General features: G+C 37.4%; 1 pseudogene; it reads right to left on the reverse strand.

Moving 5' to 3' along the window:
• Positions 1 to 1,478: 1,478 nt before the first annotated feature.
• Positions 1,479 to 15,459, reverse strand: LOC101961049 (uncharacterized protein CXorf38 pseudogene; annotated as a pseudogene).
• Between the last annotated feature and the right edge of the window lie 2,458 nt (positions 15,460 to 17,917).

Here is a 17,917-nt window from a genome sequence, read left to right on the forward strand (position 1 = left end):
AAGCTTCTCAAAAAACTCAATGAAATGAAGGAAAAAAGAAAAACACAAGACTAAAAACTGCACAGCAACTGGGAAGACTAAAGTATGAAGTTGTAGGCATATTTGCATTCACCCAGGCTTTCTAGAATTATATTAAATGCATTTTCATGTAAAAATTTATGCCAAATATATCTCCTCCCTCCACTCATTCTCTACAAATTACAACCTTGATGGGAAGCTGAATAGGCAAAGGAGCACATTAGTTCAGGCTTGGTATGGTGCACTTCTTCCAAGCAAAGATCTGGGAACATGGCAATTCTGCCGCTAAGGTTCAGAGGTGATCTGACCCAGTTTAGTACCACTAGCTTTGCAAAAGATCAGATGAGGGTAAGGTGAAAGTGAGGCCTACCCCTTAGAGAACTGCATACAATGATACAGTGCTTGTACGATTCAAGAACAAACAGGGTGAAGTCAGGAGTTGGAGAATTTGAGGGGGTAAAAGAAATAGAATAAGTACGAATGAATTTGTGAATCTGTTGAAAGGAAATGCTGTCTTAATTTTATAAGAATGTTGAAATTTCACTCTTACATTTCATAATGAAAGACCAGGCTTAATTAACAGTATTTCATTTATACCTATAAATACTCAAACGCCAACAGATGAATATTCAGCTAGATTAATACTCACTCACAGGGCAATGAGGGCCAGGCCCTGCACCCAGCATTACATATATAACTGCAGAAAAATAGCCATGGCAGCCACAGAGTTTACTTCCCATAAGTACATTATAAACAAGCTGCCAACTGAGCCTTCCTCTTGATGACCTTGAGATGAAATGGTCCTGGGCCCTCCCCCTACCATTGGTCAGTCAAGTCACTCACTGTTATCCAGTGGTGCACTGACCACCACGGCTGTCCCCTGGCCTATAATCTCAGTCTATTCAAACCTGTTAGTAACAGTTCAGTTCTGTATTAAGTTGGCTAGAAAATAGCCTTCCAGGCAGTTTTTCCTCTTGCCTTCTTCCAAAATAGGAGAGTTTCTATCTCAACATTTATGTTCCAGCCCACCTCTGGCCATCTGCATGAATGACACTGTCAGGCAGCAAGCAGGGGGATATGACACATCTAGCAGGGGACAGAGCACTCTGTAGGAGCCCTTGACACAAGCCTGGCATTTACCATGATAATCAGCTAGAGGTCAGGACCAGAAAAGAATCTAACCTTTGAAATAGCAAAAAAAAAAAAAAAACACCTGGATGCTAACAGAGCAAAAAAAAAAAAAAAAAAAAAAAAAAAAAAAAAAAAAAAAAAAAAAACCTGGATGCTAACAGCAATGGCAGAAGAGTATCTAATATTTTTAGATTGGTATATATTATATAACCCCAAATTTGTGGAAAAAATATTTATACATATATATTTCTTTTTCACAGAAAGGATGCCTGAGCTGGAAGCCATGCTGACTTTCACAGGACCTGCCTGCTTTTTGTTGAAGGTCAACCTCAGTCCTTTCTCTCAGGTGTCTGTCTCCCAGGTTCCTTTGAACCTCTTTTTTGATCCGGTGCATGGAGGCTGTCAAGCTTCTGCATGTCTTCTCTAAGAACATTTCTAAGATCTTCATTGTTTCTTAGAAATTTCTTCACCACTTCCAGTCAATTTGAGATTTCTTCAGGCAACACCTCATGTTCTTCTGCTTGAAGATACATCTCTTCAAGTTCTTCCTTCAGTAATTGTATTTTTATTTCATTTGCTTGGCTTGCACTCAGGTAACTTCCGGTTTCACATTTATACCCATCTTTCTGATCCTAGGGATGTGAACAGCCCAGTCAGATGTCAACTGTTCTATTCTATACTGTCATGCCACAATCTTTGCGATATTCTTGAATTCATTCGGAAAATTTTGGATCTTTATCTTGGAGTCATATAGATGATACTTTCATCTCTGAAAAGTGCATGATCTCATTGCGACACTTAATCACCTCTGTGACTTTCTTTCAATTAACCAAAAAGTGATCACAGGAGTTGATGAAATTTAAAAGAGCAGCTGCATCTTATTCCTTAAGTCCTCATTTGTCTGTTAGTTGTTGGGGCATGTAGGCCTTGGCTACCTCCCAAGCATCCATGGACTAGAGGCCCAGCCAGCAGTTTCCCCAGTGCATGTATCCATTTCTGTTGTGATGTCTCAAAATCTCCTGTTTCCACTCCGCAAACACCTGACACTGTGGCTGAAACTGATGGGCACCACCTGCAACAGGTGGTGCTTGGGCCCAGGCCAGGGGCAAGGGTGAGCAGGCTGCAATGAAAGGACAGCATCTCACAGTGGATCGAGCCTTGCAGGCAGCTGTGCAGCAGCAGCAGGAAGTATTCTGCTTTCACCCAGTTCTTGTACTCTGAGAAATTCCCTTATTATAAATTTCAAAATAACTAAAAGTGAGTTTAAAATGTTTTACCACAAAAATATAATAGATCAACAAAGGACTAAATAGATATATTAATGAGCTTGACTTTTTAAGAATTCCACATTGTGTGTGGTGTGTGTGCATGTGTGTATAAAATAATATGGCACCCCATTAGTATACACAGTTATTCTCAATTCAAAATGATGTTAATAAAAATTAGATCTAAGACACAGGTGGAGTTAATATTTATTGATTTATTGAAAGGAACAAGGGTTGTGATCGTATTATGGTTCGAATCTGGAATGTCCCCTAAAGGACTCATGTGCTGAAAGCATCGTCCTCAAAGCATCAAGGTGCAGAGGTGGAGCTTTTAGGCAATGACTGGATCATAATTGCTCTGAACTCATCAGGGGATTAATTCAGTGATGGCCAAATGGACGTCTTGGAGGTGAGACCTATTTGGAGCAAGTAGGTCACTTAGAAGTTGACCTGGAGTTTTATCTTCTCCTCATCCACGTTCTCTCCCTCTTTTTCTCTGCTTCCTGGTTGCCCTGAACTGAACAGCTTTTCTTCACTAAGCTTTCCACCATGACGTTCTGTTTTACCTCAGGTTCAGGAAATGGAGCCAGGTAACCAAGGACTCAAACCTCTGAAACTGTGAGCCAAAATTAATCTTTCCTTCTCTAAGTGATTTGTGGTGAATACTTTAGTAACAGCAATGAAAAAATAATAACACAGATAGTATCTAAATTTCTTTTCTTTTGCTGCTGCTTCTTCTTCATTTATCCTTTTTCTCCCTCCTCCTATGTATAAACATACAATGACTTCATTCAATTTGGAAAGACTATCTTTCCTGCGTTGAATCACCTTTGCTTTTTTGCAAAAGAACAGTTAACCACATTTATGTGCTTTTATTTCTGGACTCTCTATTCTGTTCCACAGATAAATTTGCAAGCTCAACAACATTTTTCTTCTTCTCCGGTATTGTTGACTATTATGGGTCTTCTGCCTTTCTATATAAATTTTAGAATAAGTTCACCAACTTCCAAAAAATAAGTTGTTGGTGCCTTCATTGGAATTGTATTGAATGTGTAGATCAAGTTGGAGAGAAGTGACCTCTTGACAACATTGATTTTTCTGATCTATGAGCATGGTGTGGCTCTTCATTCATTTAATTCTTCATTTATTCTTTTCATCAGAGGTTTAAAACTTTCCTCATTTCCCCACCACATTTTTTTAAAATATTTTTTTTAGTTGTAGATTGACACAATACTTTTATTTTATTTATTTATTTTTATTTGGTGTTGAGGATAGAACCCAATGCCTCACAAGTGCCAGGCCAACACTTTACCACTGATCCACAACCCCAGACCTCCTTGACCACACTTACCAGGTTATGTTCCAAGTATTTTTTCTTGATACTAGTGCAAATTATATTGGGTTTTTAATTTCATATTGCAATTGTTCATTGAGGATATATATAGGAAAGAAGTTGAATTTGTATAGTAACTTCATATCATGTAACATTATATAGTAACTTATTAATTATAGAAGTTTTTTGGTTGAATCTAAGATTTCCAACTTAGAAAGTAAAGTCATCTGTGAATAAAGAGCATTTAATTTATTTTTTCCAAATCTGTGTATCTTTTATTTTATTTTATTGTCTTTCTGCATTAGCTAAGAATACAGGAGCAGTAAAAGGAGGCATACATGCTGTCCTTTTGATCTTAGGAGCAAACACCCAGTTTTTCACAGTATGTATAAGATTGGCTGTTGGATTTTTTGCTTTGTTTTTGATAGATTTTAAGTCACGTTAATGAATTTCCATTACATTCCTAGTTTCATGAAAGTCTTAGTTATGAATGAACATTGGAGTCTGCCAAATGCATTTTCTGGATCTGTTTATATAATCAAATGATTTTTCTTCTTTAGTCTGATTGATGAATTAATGACTTTAACTATATTTTGAATGTTGAGCCAGCCTCGCACACCTGGAGTAAATATCTCTGTAGAATTGCTATTCTGTATTGCTAGATTATGTTTGCTAATACTTTGTTGAGGATTTTTTTTAAAAATCTATGTTCATGAAAGATATTGGTAAGCACATATTTTTTCTATGTATGCCTTCATCTTGTTTTGGCATATATACCCATGGAATGATTTGGGAAATGTTTCCTATTCTTCCATTTTTCTGGGAGAGATGGTAAATAATTGTTATCATATCTTCCTTAAATTTTTGGTAGAATTCACAGTGAAATTTTTGTGCCTGGTGTGCTTTCTTCCTTGGAAGGCTGTTTATTATTCACCTGTTTCCATTCCAGATATAGAACCATACAAGATTATTTCTGCTTTTGTGAATGCTATAGACTGAGTTTGTATCCCTTTAAAATGTATTAGTTGAAACATTGTCTCCTATGTGATGGTATTAGGAGGAGGGGACTTTGCGAAGTTAATGAATGGGATTAGTGCTTTGATAAAAGAGGCCACAGGGGTCCTCACCCCTTCTGCTATGTGAGAACACATCCTTCTATATTTCAGGAAGTGGATCCTCATTAGACACTGAACTGCTGATGGCTTGAATTGATTTTGAACCCACTCAGCCTCCAGTAAGATGAAAAATAAATTACTGTGTCAATTCAAAAGAATATCAATCCACCTGGTTTGTGGTATTCTGTTATAGCATCGTGAATATATGAAGATCCTGAGTTGGTAGTTTGTGTCTTTCATGTAATCAGAAATTTTCAAATTTATAAACATATATAATTTCCATGATATTCTTTTGTGAACCTTTTAAGGTCCTTGACATCAGTGGCCATGAACTTCTTTTTATTTCTGATATTAGTAGTTTTAAAATTTTTTATGTCTCTTTCCTCTTCTCCTTTCTCTTGTTCCTGCCTCCTCCTTCTTCTCTCTTTGCTGCCTCCTCCTTCTTCTCTCTTTGCTGTTCCCCCTTCAAAATTGATAGAAACCCTGGCATGGGTTTCTATCAATTTTGTTGATCTTTTCAAAAAATTAGCTTTGAATTTTGTGAACTTTTTGATATTGATTTCCTTTTTAAATATTTCACTGATTTTTTGTTCTAACTTTTTGTCTCTCTTTTTTCTGCTTTATTTAAGCTCTTTCTCTATTTTCCTAAGATGAATGCTTAAATTATCAATGATTTATCTTTCTTCTCTTTAATATAGGCATCCAGTGCTAAAATCTTCCTTTTAAGTACTGTTTTCTCTACATTCCTCAAATTTTGGCCAACTGTCTTAATTTTCAAAATAATTCTGAATTTCTCTTGAATTCAGAATTGAATTTCTGAACTATTTGGCTCATGTACTGTCTAGAAGTATGTTGTTCAATCTTCAATATTTGGGAAATTTTGTTGTATTATTCTACTATATTTTCTACTTTGCTCCATTGTTGTCTAGGGCATGTTTTATATGATCATTATTCTTTTAATTTGTTCAGTTACATTTTATATCCTAGCATGTGATCTATCTTGGTTAGAGTTCTATATGATCTTGAGAAGGATGTGAATCCCGCTGTTGTTGGATCGAGTACTCTATAGATGTCAAGTATTTCCAGTTAATAATTGTGTTTTAGTCAGTTTTTGCATTGCTGTGACTAAAAGGGCAGAACAAGAAGGAATTAAAGGAGGAAAGTTTATTTGAGGTTTTAGAGGTTCCGTTCATGGCTGGTTGATTTCATTTCTCTGGGCCTAAGGTGAGCCAGAACATCATGGCAGAAGGATATGGTGGAAGGAAGCAGCAGAGCACATGGCAACCAGGAAGCAGAGAAAGAGCTCCACTCACCAAGGACAAAATACAAATCCCAAAGTCATACCCCTAGTGATCTGCTTTCTCCAGCCACAAGCTCCCTTACTACAGTTACCATCCAACCAGACTTTATCAGCGAATGAATCCACTGATTAGGTTATACTTCTTATAATCTAATTATTTAACCTCTGAAAATTTTTGCATTGTTTCACACATGAGCTTTTGGGGGATACCTTATAGCTAAACCATAACATTCTACCACCAGCTCTCCAATTAGTCAATTTCCAGAAGTCTCCTTAGTTTTAACATTTCCAGGATTGCCCAAGAGTCCAAGTTCAAAATCTCATCTGAGACTCAAGACAAGCTCTTAGCTGTGAGAGTGGCACAGATTAAACATTTCCATTCCACAGAGAGAAATAAGCATAGAAAGAAGAAATGGGACCAAAGAAAGCAAGACTGAAATCCAGGTGGGCAAATGAGTCCTGTAGCTCCATGTCCAGCATCTGGAGCACATGGCATTCTAATGTTCCATCCAAAGAGCTTGTGTGGCTCTATTCCTGTGGATTGATGGTTGCAATTTCCTTTATTCCTGCAGCTTTCTTTTGCAGACATTTCAAATTACTGGCATCTCTAAGTCTTGGAGTCTCAATTGCAGCTCTGGCTTCCTTCTCACATCTTCATACATTACCCTCTCAGGCTGCCTGTGAGGATTTCAACCCTGCTACACTTTGCCTGGCCTATCAGACCTTCCTTTGACATCTCAGTGGAAGCTTCATGAGCCCCTAACTCCAGTATCCTGCAAACCTGCAGAATCAACACCATGTGGTTGACACCAAGGTGTGCCGTAATCTCAAGCACTAGTCAAAGCTCCTGGGACCATGGCTACAGCAGCTTCTGAGTGCCTGGGTAGCTTAGCTTAGTGAAATGACTTTTAAGCCCCCCATCCCTGCCCCGTTTAAACAGCATACTCCCATGGCTTCTTCTCAGAGGAATTTTACTTTTATACCCTTGAGCCTGAGATGCCAGTCCTGATATGTCCTCAAGCCATCTTTCTTATTGTTTCTAGCTTCCCTTTAGTGGATGTGTCTTTTAAAAACCATATCTCCCTTATCCCTAGTTTTATTCTCACTTTTATGGCTACACTGCAAGTTTTTTAAATCTTTCTCTGTTTTCTGCTCCTGATTATCATAGTAAACTTGGCTAAAACCCACGAGCAATATATAAGCCTCTGCCTGAATGCTATGCTGCCTTAAAATTTTCTCCACCAGATTAATTAGCCTCTCACCTCTAAACTCAGCCTCACAGAAAGTCTCAAGACTTAGGTAAAATGAAGACAAATCCTCTGTCAGAATGTAATACAATATAAACCCCCAAATCATGTCTTCAGTGACCTTCTTCCTCCAGTTACCACCCAGTGAATCTTTATCAGTGGATTAATCTCCAATTAATTTAAAGTTCTCACAATCTAAATTCACCTCTGAAAATTCTTGCATTGTCTCATACATGAGCTTTAGGATGACACATCATTTGTAAACCATAATGATATGGAACTATTTGGTTCAATGCTAGTTCTGTGGATTATTCGTTGAAGAACATTGAGTTCTCCAAGTAAAATAATTAACTCACCTATTTCTGCTTGAAATTTTTTCAATATTTCCTTACATAGTTTGATGCCTTGCTTTTAGATGCATAATTATAGATTAGTGTTAGTATGGCACACACACACACACACACACACACACACACACACACACACACACCTATTCAAAAACCAATCTCAAATAATACTATATAGCTTCAGGGTTAGTACTGTTACATTGTAACAGAGTATTCCCAGTTTCTTTCTCACATAACATAACATTGCTGTCATTCACTTTTGCCTATCCTTGTATTATTATTGCCCAATACAATCCAGTTATTATTTTTCTATTTGATTAGATAGAATAAAAAGTGAGGATTTTATTTTACCTTCATTCTTTAATGTTCCTCCCTTCTTTATGTAGATCCAACTTTCTTACTTATTAATTTTTCTTTTTTCAGAAAATCTCCTTTAAAATTTTTTGTAAGGTAGAGCTATTAACAAATTTCCTCCATTTATATTTTAGTGAGTCTTTATTCTTAACTTTCTTTCTTCTTCTTCTTTTTTTTTTTTTAGCTTCACAGAGAGCACTTATTATAAGTCTCCACAGTGACTTCCTGTTCTGCAGCTTCCTTGGCCCTTTTTGCCCAGATGCCAAAGTGGTGGCCATTGGCCGGATCCATGAGGAGACTGGCAAATGCCTAGACTCTGATTTTCTCCTTCTGTACATGTTCTGGATAGGCATTACTGGGCCTGTCAGCTGGGTGGCCAGTTGGAGTTCTTCAGCAGAATTGTCTCTCTTCTGGGAGTGGAGGGCTTTCTGGGAAAGAGAATGAGCTTGAAGCAGTACTCCTTAAGCCGTTGCACGTTGGCCTGTAGCAAGAGTGTGCATTTGTTCTACTTCTGGGGTCCACAAAGATGCCGATGGTCTGAGCCACTTTCTTGTGGATGCCTGCCACCTTCAAATCTTCCAGGCTGAAGTCCCTGCAAGCTCGGACTTTGGTGTGATACCGCACCTCACTATGGGCCCAATGGGTCTAGACTCAGGGCACCATGTGGTTGGTGCACTTTTGTTTGCCGGGCCTTGCTCCTGCCAATCTTCCCCACTGGCTGATTGAACTCTGGGGCCAGGCCACTGGCCTGTAAGGGTGGAAGTGTGGCTTTAGAATCAGCTGGATGCCATGACTGCCTGAGGCCTTTATTCATAATTATTGATCGGTTTTTATAACACTTTAGATATTTCACTTCTCCTTCTTGATTGCATAGTTTCTGACAAATTTGATAAAAGTCTCAAACTGGTTCATATTTAAAGTTTTGTTCCCCTTCTCTGGCTTTGAATATTTTTTTCTATGATTTTCTGCAGTTTGGATATGATTTGCCTATGTGTAGATTGTTGTTTGTAGTATTTTTCAGATCTTCATGAATTTGTGGTTTGGTGTCTGTCATTAATGTTAGAAAACTCTTCCATCAATATTGCTTTAAAATTTCTGTTCCTTTTTATCATTTTTTAATTTCTAGAATACCCATTGTGCATATTACACCTTTTGCCCTTGTCACAAAGATCTTGAATATTCTTCGGGTTTTTTTTTCCAATTTTTTTCCTCTTTGCATTTTAGATTGAAATGTTTTTGTTCACCTATTTTCAAGGTTTTTGAGCCTTTCCTTGACTGTGTCCAATTTACTGATGAACTAATCAAAGACAGTCATTGTTTTCCTGTAGTATTTTGATTTTTAGCAATTTTTTAGTCTTTATTAGATTATCCACTTTCTGCTTGCATTACCCCTCTATTGTTGCATCTTGCCCACTATTTTCTAGTAGACTTTTGTCATAGTAACCATAGTTATTTTAAATTCCTTGTCTCATAATTCCTACAATTCTACCTTATTTGATTCTGATTTTCATGCTCGCTTTGGGTCTCTCCAAATTGTGTTTTTTCTTGTATTTAAGCATTCTTGTCAGTTTTCTTTGAGAGTCAGACATAATATATAAGGCTCTGAAATGAGGTATAGAGGTTGCCCTTTGTCCATGATTTCACTTTATACAGTTTTATTTACCTGTGGCCAAGTATGGTCTGAAAATTCTAAATGGAAAATTCTAAGTAATTCTTAAAATTTGAATTGTGCACTGTTCTGAGAAGTGTGATGAAATCTCATGCCATTCTTCTCTTCTCTTCCTAGGATGTAAATTATCCCTGTGGCAAGCATATCTACACCATATATTCTTCATACTCAACACCATGATGCTCCTTCTGATGTATTGTCAGGTCATTAGTAGCCTAATGCTGCCTCACTATGCCTACATCATTCACTCATAGCATCTTATCACATATACCTGGCATCATCTCACATCATAGAAGAAGAAGAAGAAGAAGAAGAAGAAGAAGAAGAAGAAGAAGAAGAAGAAGAAGAAGAAGAAGAAGAAGAAGAAGAAGAGGAGGAGGAGGAGGAGGACGAGGAGGAGGAGGAGGAGGAGGAGGAGGAGGAGGAGGGGGGGGGAGGAGGAGGAGGAGGGGAGGAGGAGGACTTTAAGATATTTTCAGATAAACTACCTTAACTTTTAAGTATAGTTTTATATTTAAGTATAGTTTTGCAGTATAGTTTTAAGTATTCTATTTTATTATTACTATTAAGCTTTTACTGTGCTTAATTTATAAACTAAATTTATCATAGGTGAATATGTAGAGCAAAAACATAGCATACATATGTAGGATTTGGTGCTTCTTGTGGTTTCTGCCATCCACTGTAGATCTTGAAAGTATCTCTGTGGGTAAGGGAGGATGACTAGATAAGCTATTGTTGTGAGATGTTATGTTTATCTAGCTAGCAGTTAGGTTGTGCTTGCTGTTTGCATTAAATGTGTATGTGAGAGGATAAAATTTCCTCTAGTGTCTTTGTATCTCCTCTGTTGTTTTTTGTCACTAGAAATCACCTCATAGATGAAATCCAAGTTTTGCAGTTCTTCCATGTGTAATTCACCATTATTATACAGCAACCTTATTCATTGTTGTTTGGAAAGAGAAGGTGCATCTGGAATCCTTTGAGTCTCAGAATTTTAGTAGCCCTAGGCCTCTGAGCTGTGCCATTCACTTGTGCTTCTTAGCTTTACTGTCCTTCTTAGGTGAGGCAGGATGGATATGGAGTGCTAGAGTTGGGTAATTTCTCTTTCCCCAAATTGAATAAGGCTTTGGTGAAGTCATTTACCTTCCAGGATAATCCTTTTCTTGTAGAATGCTTTTGGCTTATTTCAAAATGTTACTTTTCCTTTCCCTTTGTCAAAAACATGAGTTTCACTTTTAAGAACTCTGCAGGCCTTCAAGAGGTAAAAGCCATAAAATCTTAGGGTCCTCCTCAGACTGAACCCCCAGGAGTTTATAATTCTCAAATTAATCAACACTCAGCTTAATAAATACTTTTAAGGGAAGAATGTAAGGGAAATCTGTTTACATAGGACATGTTTAAAGTGGAGTATGTTTCAAATGAAAAACAAGAATAAGAAATGTAAAATTTTGTAAAAAATGAAATTTTCACATGAGATCACCTCCAGCCGCAGAGCTGACTGTGTCCTATCAACAGGAGTCACTCTTTGTTTTAGGGACTTATCATCCCAAAGGTAAATCTTGAAAACAATGGAAGCAATAACCAGGAAAGAGTTTGCTCCTCTGGAAAGCAGCTATCCTCTCAAGGCAATGGCTTATGCACCTGGCAAATGGCTCACTCATCAACAACTTTTTTCAAGACCCATTTTAAGGGTTTTGCTTTACTGTGCTTTAAACCAAAACTACTTCAAAACATTTATTATAGCACAAAATAATCGGTTTCAATGTGAAATTTCCATACATACATTCAACATGCTTGATTGATTTATCTACTCCCCTCCTACTTAACCTGCCCCTGGTCTCTTTCCCTTTCCACGGTAGTCTCCCTACTGCTTTCATATTGTCTTCTTTTCTTCCTATATGCTACATGAAGAGAGAAAACATTCAATATTTGTCTAAATCTGGCCTATTTTACTTAACATGATCATTTCCAGTTCCATCCATTTTCCTACAAATGACATAATCTTATTCTTAATCATGACTGAGTAAAACTTCATTGTGTGTGTGTGTGTGTGTGTGTGTGTGTGTGTGTGTGTGTGTGTGGTCTAGAGGCACTAGACCACTATTTTGTATTTATTTATTTATTTTTTTAAAGAGAGAGAGAGAGAGAGAGAGAGAGAGAGAGAGAGAGAGAATTTTTTTAATATTTGTTTTTTAGTTTTTGGCGGACGCAACATCTTTGTTTGTATGTGGTGCTGAGGATGGAACCAGGGCCGCATGCATGCTAGGCGAGCTCGCTACCGCTTCAGCCACATCCCCGGCCCCCACTGTGTGTGTGTGTGTGTATAGATAGATAGATAGATAGATAGATAGATAACATTTCCTTTATCTAGTCATCTGTTTATGGATTCCTAGGCTGATTCCATCACTTTATTGTTTTGAATTGTGCTGAAATAAATATGGTTTTGCATGTATATATATCAAGTATGCTAACTTTAATTTTTTGGATAAATTCTGAGTAGTGATATACCTGGATAATATGGTAACTCTGTCTTTGGTTTTCTGAGGACCCTCCATAATGATTTTCATAAAGGTTGTACTAATTTATATTCCTACTAGCAGTGTATAAGAACTCTTTTTCTGTATATCCTCATCAACATTTATTGTTATTTGTGTTCTAGATGATTGCCAATCCTAATTAGAACTAGATGGAATCTTGGTGTAGTTTTGATTTGCCTGTTCCTGGTAGCTAAAGATGATATTTTTTTCTTTCTGTAATTGTTGGCCATTTGTACTTTTTTCAAGTAGTGTCTGTTCTGTTGATTTGCCCATTTCCTGCATGGTTTATTTGGTTTGTTGTGTGGGGGGCAGGGATTGAGACTGAGTTCTTTATATAATTTACATGTTAATACTATGTTGGAAGAGTAGCTGGCAAAGATTGTCTCCCATTCTATAGACTCTCTCTTCATTCCATTGTTTCCTTTGTTGCACATAAGCTTTTAAATTTTGTGTCATTCCATTTATCAATTTCTTGGTATTACTTTCTGAGTTTTAGGAGTCCTATTGAAGAAGTCATTGCCTGTACCTAAATGTTGGAGTGCTATTCGTATGTTTTCTTCTAGCAGTTTGCAAAGTTTCTGGTCTAAGGTTTAGGTTTTTTTCCATTTTGAGTTGACTTATATATAGGGTGAGAGATAGGAATTAGCTTTATTTTTTAATATATGACTTCCTAGTTTACCTTTTTACTAAAGGGTCTGTCTTAAGTGTATGTTTTTGGCACATTTTTCAAGAATCAGATAACTGTAGTTGTGTTTTATATTATATTCACATTGGTTTATGTGTCTGTTTTTATGCTATACCATAGCTCTGTAGTATAATTTGAAATTGGGTTTCCTGATGCCTCCAGCTTTAGCTATTCTAGTTTTTTCTTTCTTTCTTTTTTTGTACCAGGAACTGAATTCAGGGGCACTAGACCAATATTTTGTATTTTATTTAGAGACAGGGTCTCACTGAATTCTTTAGTGCCTCACTTTTGCTGAGGCTGTCTTTGAACTCGTGATCCTCCTACCTCAACTTCCAGAGCCACTGGGATTACAAACATGCACCACTGTGCCTGGCTCCTATCTAGCTTCTTTGAGTTGTGACATGAAGAATTAGTATGCAGGGTTATTTACCACATATTGTTAGGCAGTACCCGTTCATGTGTTTCGATTTCTAGCATTGATTTTTATCCACAGTATTGGTAGAAGTAATAATCTGTAATAAACCCCACACTGTCAATCATCAGGAGCCAAGCTATAGAGTTCTGGAAGCTGAATGCACTGTCAGTCATGACACATTAAGCCTTTCTTCTTTGATTCTTTATAATCTGGAAATTAAATGAACACACAAATTGCCTTTTCTGTACCTGTTACTTGCAGATCATGGTCTGAAAACTTGAGTTGCTGTGTGAACTTTGTCTTTTTTTTTTTTTTTTTTTTTTTTTTTTTTTTTGCCAGCTGCCGCACATCAAATGAGTAGGATTACTTTGCTCCCCAGACCTGTCTCCTGTAATCCAGCCACTCAAGTGGAGTCAGCCCATGCCTTCAGGCATGTGTTGATTACTCTATGAATAAAATCCTACGTTCTAGTTGAGTGCTTACTTCCAGCTACCAATTGGAACATTACAAAGCTGGATTTGTGAATTCAGCTTTTCTTTTTCCTAGTCAGAGAATGTCCTTATTCTTCCAGAACTACAGTTATCCACATTAAAGTTAACCAATAATTCCTTAATTAACTTGAAGGCACTTCTGGTAGCAAATATTGGCCTGAAGATTGGAAGATTTTTTGAATATAGCTTTTTAAATTTGCCTTTGGAAATTTGCTTTTTCAAACATATACATATATATATTTTTTTGAAAATAAAATTGCATGTGTACTGAACGTGTATATTTTTTCTTGATATTATTTCCTAAATAGTACAATATAACAACTATTTACATAGCATTTATATTGTACTAAGTATTATAAGCAATCTAGAAATTATTTAAAGCATACTGGATAATATGTTAGGTTATATGCAAATACTTTACCATTTTCCAAAAGAGACTTTAGTAGACTTGGGTTTCAGTATATCTCATATAAGTGTACTCATTCAATATTTTATTTTTTCAATCCCCAGTACCAAAAAAATATATATTTTATTTTTCTTTTTGTGTCTGACTATTTCACTTACTATTTTCAAGATTCATACATGTGGTGATGTCAGAATTCTCTTCCTTTCTAAGGCTGAATAATATTACATTATATGGACCTACTTCCTACTTTGTAAATGGCATCTTCGTAAAGTGCCCTCATATGGCAAAACCAACCGGGAGTTCATTGTAATCTCTTTAATAAGGGCACTAATCTCATTCATGAGGGTAGCACCAATATGTCAATCTCACCTTGGGAAGGCCCCAACTCGTAACACAATCACATTCTAGGTCAAGACCTAGAATGCGCATTGAGGGAAAACACAAATATGCAGCCTATGATAATATTCATCTATTAACTTCAAAGGAGAAAAAAAACCTATATCAACTCTTTTCTTCCAGTTTTTTGAAGAAAAAAACTGTACTTGGTAATTACAGCCCATCACATATTTATATATTTGGTTAGTGTGAATAACGCAGTATCTCCAGGTAGATGGAATCTAAACTCAATTCTCTCAGCCAAGTTTTTTTTAATATCCCTTTTGCCAGATGTGGAGGCACATGCCTGTAATCCCAGCAGCTCAGGAGGTTGAGGCAGGAGGATCCTGAGTTCTAAGCCAGCCTCAGCATCTACAGGGCACTGAGCACTCAGTGAGACCGTCTCTAAATAAAATTCAAAATAGGGCTGTGAATGTGGCTCAGTGGTCGAGTGCCCCTTGAAATGCTAAGGCTTGTCATCGGAGATTAAAATGTGTGTGTGGACACACACAGATAGCAGTGACAAAGATGAAGCGCTTTATTGCAAACTGCTGATAGTTAAAGTGAAAGTCAGTTATCTTAGACCAGGAAGCTCCTGGGGCCAATCATAGTAAAGGTCAGGTCATCACCTATGGTGCACGAACTTCCGCCCTGCATAAGATTCATGGAGATCACGAACTGTTCAGGAGTGCGGAAGATGGGAGGACCAATTAGTGAATTTTCAAAACAACTTGTTATCCGCCCACTGGCAATTTGCCCGCCGCCATATTGCATTAGGGGCTTCTTATCTGAAAGGCCCGAGGAGTTCTCAGGGAAACTCCCAACACCCCTGAATTCAATTCAATCCCTGGTAGCCCCCTCACCAAATTATATATATAATTACCTGTCTCAGTGTAAATATATACGGCCTTCACACTATATTTTCTGAACTCATTTGAGAAGGTCAACAGAATTTAAATATATACATTTTGCAGAAAAATTTCTTAGCTTTTTGTCAACTGGCATTCTGTTTTCATACTAATTGCTCCATTTAGTAAATGAGATCTTCAATCCAAACTTATTGATGTTATTCTTTTTTAAACTTTCTATATTGAAAGATGTGCAGTTTACATTCTTCATTTACAAAATTATGTTTAGAAACTTTGCCTCCTCATGACTCATTATTCTTTATACATCAAGATTAGATTTTTAATTTCATTTTTAATAAAAAAATACTTTCAAGTATAAACTCAGCTCTGTTCCCTTCTCTCTACTACCAAAGGAGTGAAAAAAAAATCAGACTCACCTTTTATGTCTTTCATACACTAAAATCTTTCCCCTGGAATCCCCTATGGTTGTGTCAGTGAGTGACAGTCTTCGTGCTGTGATTGAAGGAGGTTCTGTCTCCCTCCTTCCCTGGTAGACCTGCCTGAGCACTCGGGAAATGCCAGTGGCTCTCACAAGTGGACACCATCAAGGACCACACTGAGGACATGGCAGTGTTTGAGTGGAGTGGATTGTTGGCCTGCTGACTCTGAGATCTATTTTAATCCTAAGCATCTCTAATTCTATTCCTGAAAAACACCAGGAACATGTCTGTGAGTCTGTCTCCACATAGCCAGACAAAATGTTCCTGTAAGCACTTTTCAAAATATCCATGCAGTATTGTTTGTATACTTGAAGTTCTGAGAGGTTAAGCCTACTTGTCTGAGACACCAGTGTTAGCTCCAGAAGGTACACCTTGGCTAAGCAGGCTGGATTGAAAACAAAGTTTCAAAGATCTAGAATGTTCATTGGGGAAAAACATAAACATGAAGTCTATGATAATATTCTTCTTGAGTTGAGATGTATGTTATCAGATGCATCATCTGTTGGTTGTTAAAGCCCTAGCTTCCAAGAACTAATTATAGAAAACACAGCTTATCAGAGAGAACCCAAATAGATCCTGAGCTATGTATTTTATATCATAAAGGTGATATTTATTCTCTCTGAAGTCTGTTGGTTCTCCAGGATTTGTTGCTTGAGGGCTTATGGGGAAAATTACTTTTAATAGAAATAATACTATATTTTATTCACAGTATTTTCATATTCAGAAGATTTTAATAGCAAATTGGCTCCCAGTGTGAAAGTTAAATTAAATACATTCTCAGATTTAAATAAGACATGTAGAAATAAGAATTTATAGGAAGAACATAGCTAATGAAGAAGGGAAATGAGTGGAGTTGTGTTTAATCTGTGGAGAATCTTGAGACAGGGCTTCACAGCAGCTGGCCAACGCGATCCTTCTTTCTCTCAGGGGCAGGTCCTCAAGCTTCCCAGTGCCCTGGGCTTGTCCAGCTGTGTGAAAAGGACTGAAGGCATTGGTCAAGAAATGTCACATGTTCAGTTTCATTTAGGCAGTCTGTATCTACAGTTCTCCTTATTAGTGACAGTTGGTTCTGCAAATCAGCTGTTTCTCTTATTGGAGGCTCATGCCAATTTCACGTTCTTTCCGCTATTTGGTGTATACTTGGCTGCATGAATGCAAATACACACACACCTACAATGCTTTGTTTATAGTTTTTTTTTAATGTTGGACCTTTAACATAAATCATTAATTTATGTTTGCCTTAAGATTAGAAATAAAAGATTCATATCCCAGAACATGCAGCAGGCACCAGAAAAGCATCTGATAAATGAATGAAGATCATTCTATCTCCTGTAGCATTTTTCTAATTACCAAATGCACCCTCCTAGCAAGCTTCTTGTCAATGTTTTCTTCATCACTGCTGATTGCTAGGTGGTGAGATTTCCTGATTCCCTAAAGCCCTAAGGAGTAAAGATAGATGAAAAGTTAGTCAGAAGTTACATGTTTCAGCTAAAATACTAGTGCTTCTAGTGTTAACTCTTGTCTTAGCAAACTATGAAAATTATCTATTCCTGTTTTATCACTATTGTTATTATTTTAATTGCAAAATTTCCTCAGGTAAGTGTTGTGTCCCTTCCTGCACTTCTCTGGATTACCACCAGGGGCTCTAGAGGCACCCTAGGAGGGCCGGCCCAGAGCAGACTGGAACTCGGGATCCTCTGGTGTCAGAGGCAAGGATCGCTGGGTGGCTGGGTGAGTGAGTTCGGCTGTAGGTTGTACTTCCACTTCGGGTCCGACAGGAGAGGAGAGGAGAGGAGGGTGCGTGCCAGACCTCTGCACCCAGCGGAATGGGGGTATGGGGTGGGAGCGCCCCTGAGTCTGTGGACAAGGAGCTTATGGAGGGAG

This window comes from Ictidomys tridecemlineatus, chromosome 7, assembly GCF_052094955.1.
Source record: "Ictidomys tridecemlineatus isolate mIctTri1 chromosome 7, mIctTri1.hap1, whole genome shotgun sequence".
Classification (NCBI taxonomy): Eukaryota; Metazoa; Chordata; class Mammalia; order Rodentia; family Sciuridae; genus Ictidomys; species Ictidomys tridecemlineatus.